Consider the following 14,722-nt stretch of genomic DNA (forward strand, 5'->3'; position numbering starts at 1 on the left):
ATCTTTTTTACATTTATCCGAACGATTTTCACTCGAGATTTTTTAGTAAAGTTTTGAAAGTATGCTTAGTTCTGTTTAACCTTAAGGGGAAACGCGGTCCGACTTTTCTTCATACAAACGGATTCACGTATTTTCTTCCTGAATTATGGCATTAGAGAAATGTTTTTTTTTCAATAACAATAACAAAAAACTATTTTATCATCACATGGGTAGCTGTCGATCTCAGACAGCTTCAAGTGATTCATTCTCATTATTCATTTGATGAAACGTTTGTTTTGGGTGCTATTTTCAAAATGGCAGGAATACGACATAAAAAGTTCACCTGGAATCCATCAACATAATGTCGTCGTAGTTATTCTGAAGTCTGATGATATAATCCGAGGAGCGAAATTATGTTGGATATTGTTTTATAAATACAAAAAAGCTATCCAACCTCTGATCAGATATTTGTTCAAACAAGACTTCATAATAAAATTCTTCATGAAGCATCGAAGCTTCGTTAAAATATAAAATCAAATATCTACCAAGGATTATTGTTGAATTTTAGTATGTTAATTAGTTTGTGTCAATTGTAATATTTTAATATAGTTTTTATAACTCTTGAAACTCAAATTCCAAGTAAAAAATTCAGCTAGGTAGATTTGTAAAAGCGTGACCGCAATTTTCTGTATTTATTAAATTTATTTATTTAATTAAATTTGTATTCCAAAAACGCTGCCTTTGTTATTTTTCAAATACCTGTTTCTCATATCTTAATTAGCAATGCACAGTAAATAATGATGCTAAGAGTTCATTTAAATATTGAATCTTATCTTTTTAATGACTAAGCACATAGTGTGTTTCAATATACGACTTTATTATTGTCTACATTCTGGAGAAATTCTCATTGTTTGGCCGCTCAGCAAAACTGATGGTGATGTATATTTTGTGTTTTTTTTTTTTGCATTTATTTATTTGTATTAGTTTTTTTTTGCATTATCTAAAATACAATGCAGAGAACAAAGATACTAATAAATTTATGCGTAATGTCAGAATTCAGTTTTTTTTTTATAGAAGTTATGTCCATTTTTTTGTAAATTTTTTCAATTTGTTGATTTATTTGGTGTCAACTTTTTATTATTTTTTAGTGGAAGTTGGGTATTTTTTTCACTCCTCACAAATATACGTTACAACCTACGTATGTTTGTTGCATAACCTTCATGCGTTACCTAGTATTTGGGTTAAATAATTCGGTCAGAATCTCACCATCAATAATGGTTTTAGCTCTTTATTTTCACAAATATCAACGGATGAATGAGTTAAAGGAATATAAATGTTCAAACATAGGCAGAATGGTGAATGTTACATAGTATGTAAAGTGGCCATTTAAACCAGCCAATGACAGGTCATGAGCCCTGTAACTGCCTAGACTTCTTTATACTCTTCTATAAATGTTCTTCTCTCTGTTTTAATAATATATTCATAAATAAAAAATATTTTAATAAGCATGAGGCACCTTGAAAACTCACCAAGGAAGAAAGGGCGAAGCTGGTGCAAGTAGTTGGTTCCAGTGATTATGGGAACCCTCTAACTAAACTCGATTTACCTACGGTGGTGTTTCAGTATTTGCAAAAAAGGTTTTGATGTTAATATATTTTGACATATATACTTACACTTTTCGTATTTGTTTGCCCAGATAAATACTTTTAAAAAAACACTTTTAACCTGAAATTTGTCGGTTTAAATGATAAATTATGAAAATCTGTATATGTGTTTTTTTTTTCTGAAAACCCTGATTTAATTTTGTAATTTGTATGAAAACATTCATTCTACCGGCCTAGCTTTGCCTATTAATATTTTTCATATCTGTATCAACGTCTATGCGAGTCGATTGTGATTTTTTTTAATCGATGAAATTGTGTAGCAAATATGAATAACCCTTATAAATAAAAGTCATTGCAAACTGTAATACGATGCCAGGAAAAATTGCGCAATGTGAGCATAACTTTAATTGCTCCTTATTTTAAGAATAATCTAAAATAATTTTGCCAGCTTTTTTGCAATTATGTTGATTTTTTCCAAAAAATGTAAATTGTGCTTTACTTTTTAATTACGAAGAATGACCTTGGTATTCATTGAATTGGGTTACAATTGTAAATTCAGTCATAATTAAATGGGATTTCAAGCAATTTAAAATTTTGATGGCGGGCAAAATTACCTGCATGTTCCTCCATGTTTGTCCGCAACCATTATTTGTTGAACTGTAGCTCATATGACGTTCTTGTCTAAGAACTACTTTATTAAATTATTAATTCAAGGGCAAAATAGTCGTTTGAGCATATTTTCAATGGCTGACTAATAAAATATTCGTCTAAAAACAATTGGGCAAATTTACCGGCCAAACTTTATTTGTTTTCATACAAGCAATTTATAGGTCTTAGGGTTGTCAAAATCTGGTTGATAATTTAAGAAAAATTAATAAATCTTGTTTATTTAAAGAAATGTTTTATTTAAGTACACATGCCAATAATTTTAGTCTTAATTACCTATATACTTATACCTATGTTGTGAGAAATAATAACTGTTTCAGGAATATAGTTAAACAAACAACTAAAAAGGTTAAATCCAGACGACATCAATTTTAGAGATTAAATCATAATATTTCGAAGTCCATAGCTACGAAAGTGAAAAAATTTCGTTTGAGGATGGAATTATCCATTATTAAATGAGGGCTGGTCAACTCAGGATGTAGTGAAAATGATCTAATATAGAAACAAATTGTATACCATGCAAAAAATGAGAAATGCTTCAGAAACTATTAAAAAGCAATATAAGGAATATAAAAACACATTATCAAATGAATCAAGAAAGGCAAAAAATAATTAAATTATATTATATTATAATAATGATAATATTTTTGAAAATCTAAAATACCTAATGTGTGCAAAACCTTCATAATAGTTTCAATTTAATTTAAACTAATTAATAAAATAAGAAAGTGACAACCCTAACACATTTTTTCGTTTGGGCAAAATTGATAACCTCAACTCAATTTTGGAGGCTCAACTTATGCCTTTTAATTTGTCCATCGTCATAATTCTTGATTTAACCCAATTATAATTAGGATAGCAATTTAAACTTGCCTCAAGCTTGTATCAAGTTTGAAGTATCAAAAGTTCAAGCTTGACCCAAGTTTGAGATTGCAACTCTGTAAACTTGAGGCATGTTTAAAGCAAACTTCCTAGTTGCCATCCAACAAACTTGCATGATGTTTGTTTTTTACAAAAAAAGGAAAAAAACGAAACAAAAAAAACACAAACCAAAAAAAACAAAAAACACGAAGCTTCTTAAAAATATTAATATTAAATAAAATATCTTGTTATTATTACTCAGTATATTTATTTTGAATAAATAATAAAAATTACGGGCTATTTTTGCCAAGAAAGTCAAATGATGTGATGACAAATAATTCATGTCAATTGACTGGAGATCAGAGTCCGGTGCATTATTTTGTCTCTCAACTCTGAAACAAATAAATAAAACTGTTTTATGACTTACTAGCTTTTCGACTAGCGGGATTTCTCATGGTAAAAAGTATCCGATATTCAAATCAAAATTTGTTGCAACAAAGGGAAAACATTTTGGGAAGGAAATATGGAAGTCTAGGTATTAACTGGGCTTTTGTACTGTCATTGGCTGGTTGAAGTGGCCATTTTAAAAACTGTGTAACATTAAGCGTTCCGCCTATGTTTAAACATTTTCATTTCCTCAACTCTTCCATCTGTTAACTTTTGTGAAGTATAAGAGCCTCTGGGGTTAAAGTATTGGTTTATTATATCGGTATATTATCAACAGCCTTTTCGTTCTGTAAATAAAACATAATTCAATCAATTCAATTCAATAATAGTATAATGTTTGTGATATTTAATAATTAATCAGTTTAAACTATTGTTAGCATTATGCAGTGGATGAGATATTAATATCATACTTACTTTTAAAGAGCTCTTGACAAGACGTTTTTGTCGAGTGACAGTGCAACAAAAACTCATTTTTAATGTTTTTTCCTCAGTGGCATATCAATAGTTTATATAGTAAACTGAGTATTAACACTTCGACAAAATTAAAAGTTTTAAAATCGCCGGAAAAACGTCCAATGATAAATGCGTAATTAAAAATGACATGAAACCCACGGACAAAAACGGTGAAATCTATCATTTTTCTATGACTTTAATAGTATTGCAAATCTGAATGTTGTTTGGAATAACACTTTTTTGGATATTTGTCATGCACTAATTTAATTCGGTGGCCTTCGTGGTGTAGTGGTTAAGACATTTGGCTCACACATGGAAGGTTCTAAGTTCAATTCCCGGTGAAAACACAAAAATTAAAAGTGATTTTCTTAAGGCTGGGCGTACCGTGCTGTAATTCACTACTGTAATTGGGCCTCACGGCCTGTTGTGGTGCCAAAAAAAAATCGGTCTTGTAGAAAAGTCCTGGGATTAAATATAACAGTTTAAATAAAAAAAGGAATTCTCTCAATATTTTTATGTACATGGCAATGTGTTGATCATCACTATATGACTTTCGTATTCTGAAATACCATTCTTGACATAACAAGATTCCAGCAAGTTTTGTCAAAACTTGTCTCTTCAAATTTGTCATAACAATATTCCAGCAACTTTTGATAAAAACTTGTAACGTCAAATTTTCCTTTTTAATCTTCCATCAATCTTAAATCAAGTTTGTACCAAGTTTTACGGCTGTCTGGGAAGCTACTGACAGCACATAATATAAATAGGAAATGATCTAAAAACCTTTGTCTATATTATGCAATAAGAAAAAATTACCTTTGTCTTTGCTATCGAGCAGTATGTTAAAAAACACAGAGTCATAATTGGCCTGCAACAAATTACACGCGCACTTTGACAGGTTCTGACAAACCACTGAGTAAAGTTAGTGACATAAATTTACTTTCGTCCTTAATGTACCAAATTTACCGAAATCAAATAGAAATATATTTTTTTAAAGGTTGATCATAGATAAGACTTTTTGGGCAAAATATCCATCCAGGGAAAAATTGGACGGTTTCGCGGTACATCATTTTGCCGCGAACATATAAAAAAAAACGACGTAAAACACTTAGATTTATCTCAAACTAAAAAAATTTGAATAATAATTAACATAACGGGGAAGGTAATTCATTATTAATTCTCAATAAATATGCAAAGTAAACGCATTTAACCGTACCAGCTTGTAAAATTCTCAGTACAAATCTTTATATTTTTTACTCAAGTTAATTTTTAATTTTTATTTCAAATGTACAAAAACACTCTATATAATATCATAAAAATTAAAATTTGACTAAAAAGTAGGTAGGTACGTAGCTAAAAAGTTTTTTCCCGTTCGTTATTTATACGAAAATTGTGCTTGCTAATAATAAAACATTTATTTTTGACATCTCTTTACTAATACCAAGGTATTTTAGTAATTTTCTTTAGTTACATTTTTCTCGTGTAGGTTTTAGACTTTAGAGTATACTTTAAGTTCTAGACATATTTTTTCTAATCATCATAAAGTATAATATGCTCATAAATTTATATAACAATATTGAATGAGTATCAAAGGTACCTAATTTATAAAAAATATAATACAATGTAGGCCTGGGTACGCTCCACAATATTTCATACTGCTTATTGAAAACTGAAAATTCTCTCTCTACTTTTATAGTCCCTACTCAATTGTTGATAATCACTATAATATAGTCACCCGTATTTCATCATTAGATTTTCGAGTGGCGCGGCGGTAGCTTGCGTCGCGCGCTCTTTCGTATCTGTTCCGTAATATTTGACGTTTCCTGCATAACAGAGTTGGTTCCTTTTTCATTAAACCACTAAAGCATTGATATTATATGAAAAATATATTCAACCGAAGCTTGAAGGAATACATAAATGTAAGTAACTATTATTTATAATATTTTAACTTGATATTATTTATATTTGTAACCCCCTCGGCGTTTTTATTCATATTAATTTCACGCGTTGTATTTTTCTGTCAAAATAATTAACATTTTCTAATCGGCTGTTAAATTCCTAATATTTTTCCTAGTTTTTAACATATTAAATAATTCAATGTAATGTATATTGGGCACCGTGCTTTGATTTTTTATCAATCAGAAAATAAGGCAAAATATATTATATTGTGTTAACCATAGGATGGTGTTAACAATAATTTTTGTTTAATACTTGTTTCATAGTTTTAGGAAGAAATAAACGTTTTTAAATACGAAAATAAGGTCCATTAAAATAAAAAGGCAAAAACGACGCATGCAGAATTATTTTTGTAAATTTTTGTAGAAACGATTATTTTTGTAAGTTTTTCTGGGTTATTATGCCGTGTGTCGTTCGTACTATTTAATAACGTTTCGGATCGCATTACGCGTCCATCATCAGGGTTGATGTTGATTTGTGTAGATAGATGTGTTACATTAAGTACTTAGGATTTGTACTGTGTCACAGTCGTTGCTGTCTGCTTGAAATCGGTGGCGCTTCACAGTCTACGCCTTTATGTGATTTATTTATAACTGGGTGCCAGGATTATTTTAAACGCATCCCATCATCTCTGTTTATATTGTCGGGATGTTTGAAGATCTCGATCGCCTCTTTTACTAATCGAGTATGGTGACTCTTCGGTCTCCCTAAGATTATCGGACTGAAGGAAAACTTATGTTCCGTTTCTATGTGGTGTTTAGCCAAAGCCGATTTTTTGGGGTAGCTGAGCCTGCATGTACTCACATGCTCTTTCATTCATAATTTTTTCGGGCAGTCTGCCCGATGTACACCTGAAGACAGTTTATACAATTCACCTTATAAATGCCGTCAGTTGTGAGAGGGTCCCGGTCTTTTTCTGATTTAATAAAATCTCTCAAAAACATTTTTGATTTGCATCTGAACGGCCGTGAAAATCTAAAAAGTTTAATAAATCATTTTTATATTTATCTATCTTTAAACCACCTCCTCATTTTCATTAATCCTAATTTGTATTTTTTGAACATTACGTTTTCTTATTATTTCATCTAAATTCATATTGTTCTTGGTTTTTATACAAGTTTGTTGAAATTTACCACTAATACCCATATGTGATGTGTCACCTCACAACACCATTGTCCATCTTCTATCGTAAAATATTCAGGATTTATATATTTTTCACCATGTTCTAATAGTGATGGGATTTGTTTAGCCAGTAATTAAATCATAAGACTAACTGTATTTCAATATCTAGATGAATCAGCGAGATGTGTAAATTTTAACAAATAATTTCTGCTTATAATTAACTTTATTCAATTTGGGTGTTTTCCAAAGTATCTATCTACAAATTTTGTATTTTAAAAATTACAATTGATTAACTCAATTAGTTGTTTTTTTTAACGGATAAGCTCAAGATACTTTATTTATCTAACGTTTGTATAAGTTTATTTTTTAATTAGCAGGTAATTATCCTCTTTTAATAGTGGCGTAAAACTTAAAACTCTTTAAAAAATAAACTGGAAACCTATTTTAAAATGCATGGCACATATCTGTAATTTAACCGTTAGAATGCTACGCGGCGCAAAAGCGCTGCGATCGTTTGTATCGAAAATTGCGGCGCAGCGCAAAAGCGCTGCGAGTTTCAGTGTGTTTTCGGTGCTCCGCGGGAGTGCACGTACGCTAACCTCGCACTTTATGTTTAATAAACAATAAACATTTTATCTTTATAATGCAAAAATAATTAATAAAATTGATTGATATTTGTCTAAGTTAGAATGTTTTATTTGACACCATTATTTTTTCCTCTAAATTAATCAATATGTGTATAGCAATTTTCATTTATTTTTGCCAAAATTGCTTAGCACTAAAACGGTTAAAGAAATAACTTAAATTCACCTACATTTTTTATGATGTTCTTATAAACATAAACAGCACAAATTATCTATAAAAAGAGTTTAGTTGTGGAAAGAACAAATGTTGTTTTAGAAAAATGTTTTTTTAAACAAGAATATAGACTAAATTTCAGTATACCTAATAAATTAACATGGGATTTTTGTCTTATCATCACATGTCAATGTTATTGATTAGGTGACTAAAAGTATGAAGAATGAAAAGAATACGAGACAGGTTTAATGTTATAATTTCATTGATATATAGAGCAATGTAAATATTGGTTTGTGTACTTACAATTAAACATGAACTAACTGACAAAGAAACAGGTATATCTCAAAACCAATCAATAAAGTTATTATTGTAATAATAACATTTAATGTCAAGTACAAACATGAGAAGAGTGATGTTTTTTTTTTTTTCTATTTAAAAAAAAGAGTAATATTATGATTTACCCAAATATTTAATTTTGATGGCCATTTTCAACGAGTTTTAAATAACTCACTATTAAAAAATGGGAATCAAGTTGAAGTAAAGTGTGATTTGAGTCACGGATCTTTAAGCGGTGAGTCCAAGACACTAGCCACGGGACCACGACCTGATTCAAATGATTATGAATGTGGTGTGTAGTTTTCGTTGCATTGTTGGTATTTAAGTTTTGTTTAATTTTATTGCTCAATACTTTCTACAAATAAATTGGAATAAATTAATGGTGGTGACAAGTAAAGTACATGGTTGCATAAATATTGCCCAAGCTTTCACTTCATTTTGAGAATCGAGCTATGAATGCATAATATATTAATGCATAATAATATTAATGCATAGTATATTAATTGTTTTTACTTTTTGTAAATGCCTTTTGGGCGTTAATGAACAAAATAAATAAATAAATAAATATAATCCACTTGAAATTAAATGAATGGAGGCTACAGGAAATTATATGGTTTTTCAGGTACTCTGCTAATATGCTCATATCATAACATTTATTGATTTTAAATTGTAAATTCTTGCCACTGGTACATAAATAATTATAAATTTATTTATTTCAAATCTAATTATATTTTACGTACTCACAAACTTATTATGGCTTTTTAGGCTGTGCCTGTATCAAGCCATGATAAAAATACAGGAAAAAATTGAGTGAATAAAGAAATATATTTACAAAATATACAAGAACTATATATTGAGAATAACAATCCAAAAAATAACCTTAAATACATAAAAATTATAATAGAATAGTAATTATATATACATAGTAACAAACATAATCCAGAAAAATTTAAAGCAAATTAATATATATATTTTTTAAAATTACGTTGAGTATATAAAAATAATAGAATCAATATATTAAAATTAATTGAACATTATAAAAATATATAAATATATAAAAATTATGATTTGATCTATAAGTGTAAATAAAAGTAATTAAATATTTTTTAAATATTGTATTATCAGCGCTATGATTTTTTTAAGTTTTGTGTTTCTGGAATTATTCCGCATGTGACGTCAGAGATTCTCTTTCGCTTATTCTGTCAGTTCTGCCGATTAGTCCGTTTACAGTAAGTAAACTGAATATCTTTCTCAGCTCTCTTATCATTGGTTGATTCATATGACACTGACTTTGTTCAAAGTAGTTAGATTTTATTAAAATATTTTTTGTTTTTTTTTCCTACTATTTTACTTATCCAATTAGCGCTTTCACCCTCTAACGTGCATCTTCAGAATAGTGAATATTATAGTGTTATGATCATTTTTGACCGCCTCGCTAATGGTTGCAGGTATGAGGTCTGGAGTTTGAATCCCGACAATCCATAGTCCCTTAACTGGCATCCGAAGCTTATTATCATCATTTACCCTCACGTAACAAAAACGATCAAGATACACCCTGCGGTTGGTGTACCAATACAGTACCCTATTTACCATTAGGCGGGGAAAGGGATTGATGATAATCTATTAAAGAAATAAAAGGCGAGTGGTACTTAATTCCACAAATTTGTAATAACTAGTGACTGGTTTAATGTTTCTTCACTATAAAATTCTATGTATTTTCTACGATTAAGGATAGAGAATTCAATATTATATGATAGTAATTGAATTGGATTATTTTTGTCTGTAAGATTATTTTACAAAGTCTTACGGGGTAAATACAAGAGTTTATACAACCTGTCCCAAAATTCAACAATAAGCGGGCACCAGCGAGTGGACCTGCTCATGACTACTCGAGAAACAAAAAGAAGAAAAAAAACACTTTTTTTTTACTTACCAAAAAAATATATAAAATCCGCCGAAAATTATCACCCTCTAGCTATTTTGAACTACCCTGACCACAATTTTTCAAATATTTCTGATTTTTTTTGTATTGGCAACCTAAGTAGCACTGCTATCTACCACAACCTTAGAAATCCCTGAATTCTGAAATTCTAAGAATTTGTAGCAAAAAAACTATTGGGCACATAGTAAAAGTGATTACTATCAACAACAACAATCAATGAAATTTGGTTTTTGTTTAGAAATAGTACGCATATTTTTTTTAGTTGCTAGTTTTACTATAATATTATACCATTTTTGAATCTTGGTTAGTTGCGCTAGTTTTTAAAAATACTTGCTATATTAGTGTGCATATTTTTTTTTTACACCACGGTGCGCGAAAGGATACTGAAAGTATTAATATTTGAAAATTTTAGGGATTGTTTTTTTTTTTTTGTAAAAACAACAGGCATTTAGGGATTTCTAAGGGTTGCGGTAGATAGCAGTGCTACTTAGGTTTCTGATAAAAATAAAAATTCAAAAATATTTGAAAATTTGTGGTCAGGGTAGTTCAAAATAGCTTAGGGGGTGTTCATTTTCGACGGATTTTATATATTTTTTTGTAAGTAAAAAATTGTTTATTTTTTTTAAAAATTCTCGAGTAGTCAAGAGCAGGTCCACTCGCTGGTGCCCGCTTATCGTTGAATTTTGGAATATGTTAATGTATCACTTCTTTTTTATTTCTATTATAAATAACAATGAACTTCCACCAAGAATTTTCACTAAAAAACTTAAATGATAATAAAATCATTAATTTATACAAAACAAGACATTATCTTATGTAAAGTACCAATATTTAAAAACATGAATCAAATTAGTCAATTGTGTTTTAGACAGGTTGTGGTCCCGTGAGTAATGTCACTGACTCTGGAGCAGGAGCTCCGAGGCTTGAATCTAGCCCTTTCACAACTTTTTTCTCATTTTCTAACATGATTACTTACCACTCAAATAAAATGGCCCAGAATTAAAATACTTTGGTAAATCACAACAATGCAAATATTTATTTTTTAATTAAAAAATAAAATTATTATAAATAAAAGAAAGCGATTGGTAATAATTGTAGTATTTAATAACTAAATAATCTGTTGTTATTAAATTCCTCACTATTATTACAGAGTAAAAGGATAAGCATTATCTGAAAATACATGTCTTGATCATTCTTATGTATTTAATCTTATTAGTTTGATATAGCAAGACAATATTAATGCTGTATTGTCATTTCTGTATAATTATTTTAATTTATATATTCACCAATAAAAAATATATAACTTGCTCACGTAATTGGTGTCTTGCATACAAGTAAGAATAATTATAGTGATTAAATACTGCAAACCATCTAAGGCTAGTTTTTAAAAATATAAAGTTGCAAAAAGAAAGATGAAATAAAGGTCTTGTTTAATGTATAGAGAGATAAGTTATATTATTATTGAAGTTGCGATGTTTATAATACAATCTTGAGTATTTAAAATCTCTACTATTTATTGTTCGTCCTTGTGCTGACAATATCTGATAACATTTGAATAAAAATTATGTTGATAATTTAAGCCATGTATCTTTTTGATGGTTTATTTTTTTACATATTTTTTTATTAACAACAAAAAACAAAAATACGTAGTTTTATTTAAAAAAAATATTTAAGTATATTTTGTTTAAACAAAATTGTGTAATCTTAAGGTGATTCAAAACGAAAATATACTATATCGTAGCAGAACTTCAAAAAAGAGAGAAAAAAAATTACAAAATCAAAAAAATTACAAAATTTCATAATTTCAGAAATTTCATTTCTATATTACCATCTTTGGACTATGATGATGTCATTAAAAGTTTCGTAAGACAGAAATATAGACTCGGTCTTGTGGTACAGGGCTCAGCATGTTTGCCTACCATACAAAAAATCTCAGGTTTGATTCCTGACTTGGTTGACATGAAATATTTATTTGAATGGTTGATTTTACACTAGATACTGAAGCGTAAGACTGGTCATCTTACCTTCATGTAATGAAAAATAATCTAGATACGCTGCGATTTGTGTATCAACACAGTGCCCTATGCACCATTGGGTGCGGCAAGGGCGAATTCTTTACTGACTTACTAACTGAATTCTGAGGGTAAAATAGTAATCCGTATAATGATCAAAGTAACAACTTAACCGAGTATACGTATCTGATGTTTTAAATAAACTCTTTACAAGGTCGTCAAAATTAATGAGTTTTTTAGCTAACGTAATGTAATATGTATATCTCTTATCCACTAACGGTGGATAAGAGAAAATAAGTAAAAATAATACATAAGTAAAAATCATTCTTTCTCACTTTTTTTATTTATTTTAGTTTCGCTTCCCCCATACCAACTGGAATGCATAAAACAAAAGAAACCTTAAAATTTTAATTAATTTATAAATCAATTAAAACGGAAATCAATTAAAACGGATTTTTAAAACAACTACATGTAAAAAAAAAAGCTTGGCATTGGTTTATGTTAAGCTAATTTTTTAAAGATTAATTTCATAAAAACCCTTTTTGATATTTATGTAACATAAATTTGTATTGGCAAAAAGCGTTTCCTTAAATCTCAATAAGAATTTTAAAATACTTTTAAAAAAGAAAAATCACTTAACTGGTATTGCCGGCGCCGCGGCGATATAGCAGAATTTATATTTGAAGACACCCAGGTTAAATATGAGTCTAATATCAATTGGGCATTTGGAAGTCATTGTATATTCTTATTGCAGCTTCTACTCTAGTTCAAGAGCAAAATTCAAACTATCTAAAGGTCAATTTTAACTTATTGCCTACTAGTCATTTTGTAATTTATTCTAATGCTGATTTAATTGGCCATGTCTGTCTAGAAAACTAGCATATTCATCCATTACCTACAGTCATCATGAGTTACAAATAAAATTATTTATAGTTTCATGTGTATCAGCCGTTTCTTCACATCTTAACTTTAGTTTTAACAGGAAAGGAAAAAATATATTTAATTAAACTTTTTGGTTTTGTTTCATAATTTGACAAAACTTGTCAATAGTGCAAAAAAAAAATTGTCCGCTTTCTGATCAACTATTTGCTGTTTTGATGGATTTCATTTTGATATAGTCAACAATTATTATTATGGATGATTTATATAGCACTGTTGTGTACAATAAGTATTCCAAAATGTCTTTTAGCTGCATAGAAAATGGGCAGTTGGAATTCTAGTACCTCACTTCCAATTACAATAAAATTTGATGATAAATAGACGAATCCTATTTACGAATTTTAAGGATGAAATAATGTGATAGTTGATGACATAACAAGGAAGCTAGATTAACAAACGTCTAGCGGCTACAAAGTGCGTGGACGAATGGAATTCTTGCAACCTAAAAATGTTTTTTTTTTAAATGAACATTGCGATGAGTAGTAAGTTTGTCAAGTTTTCATGATAAAAAATAAACATTAAATAGCTAAATAAATAAAGCACTGATAATTTGGTTTCACTAAAATCACTCGAAAATGTATTCATAATGTTTTTAAATTATGGTTAAAATTGTATCCATGATTTATATTATTCTAATACCCGTATGCAGAGACAAAACTTAAGGTGAGGAAAGTACATTCTAATTTCAAATGCAGAGAATAACCCGAAGGTGAAGACAATAGAATGTACTTTCCTCACCTTAAGGTTTGTCTTTTTTGTGCTAAAAAAAACACTTCCTTCTATTTATTTTTTAATATTATGCATTCTCGGCAAATGCAGCCCTAAGTGAACGATGAAAAAAAAACATTTACGCTCCTAACTTTTTTCTACTAAATAAATGGAAGATTTTGAGAGCTATAAATATGCTCATGGCAAAGATCTACATTTTCCTAAAAACCGCACGTAAATCGGTCCAGTAGTTATTCAATCCACCGAGGACATTCATACGAACATTGCCTTTTGTATATATAGATTTTATTAATGAAATTATTCTGTCTAATGGGAAATAAAAAGAAGTCAATGTCCAGACAATAATGGTCATTATTGTATGTCCTCTACTATAGACATACTGGAATCTTATACCATTACTCTGACACTTCTCTTATTACAGTGTTGATGTTTAATTCTCCATGTACTTATATGGATAACTCTGCTTCAATAATTTCTTTAAACATACTCGCTCCACTTAATAACAGGGCTGTCACAAATTAAATGCATTTTTTTTAAACATTGTTTTAGTTGATATTTTGAAAATATTATATTTATAATAGTACTTAAGGTACAAAATAGCCTTTTTATATTACTTAAATCACACAGTGAAAAATATTTTTAAATCAGGCAATTTCAGGATAACGAATTTAAAAAAAATAATTTTAAGAATTGTCTTAATATTTTTATTATATAAATTTTTTCTTGTGATATGTCGTCATGTTATAATAGACACAAGAGCTAAAACAATTACATTATAGGTGTGTTTTTTATTTGTATTTTTTTTAAATTGTTAAAAATATTTTTAAAGATAAATATCCCTAATCAATGCCAAATACTTAACTTGATATTGCATATAC

The 14,722-nt window shown here is 28.9% G+C and overlaps 1 protein-coding gene and 1 long non-coding RNA gene across 4 annotated transcripts in view; one reads left to right on the top strand and one right to left on the bottom strand.

Annotated features, from left to right (window-relative positions):
• Positions 1–3,364: 3,364 nt before the first annotated feature.
• On the bottom strand, positions 3,365–4,120 carry LOC148282137 (uncharacterized). The gene is made up of 3 exons (XR_015822161.1): positions 3,972–4,120; positions 3,654–3,844; positions 3,365–3,502 (listed from the first exon to the last, which is right to left on the bottom strand). It is a non-coding gene; the product is annotated as an uncharacterized LOC148282137 (long non-coding RNA).
• A 1,634-nt stretch (positions 4,121–5,754) lies between these two features.
• Ctns (lysosomal cystine transporter cystinosin) overlaps positions 5,755–14,722 on the top strand; it is a 32,278-nt gene continuing 23,310 nt past the window's right edge. For all 3 annotated transcript variants that reach the window (XM_088225590.1, XM_088225589.1, XM_088225591.1), the window contains exon 1: positions 5,755–5,929. The gene's annotated coding sequence lies outside the window, so the exon portion shown is untranslated. The remainder of the gene's footprint in view (positions 5,930–14,722) is intronic.

The sequence above is a fragment of the Micrasema longulum genome, unplaced genomic scaffold (genome assembly GCF_059751315.1).
Source record: "Micrasema longulum isolate JH-2025_06_02 unplaced genomic scaffold, ASM5975131v1 h1tg000374l, whole genome shotgun sequence".
Lineage (NCBI taxonomy): Eukaryota > Metazoa > Arthropoda > Insecta > Trichoptera > Brachycentridae > Micrasema > Micrasema longulum.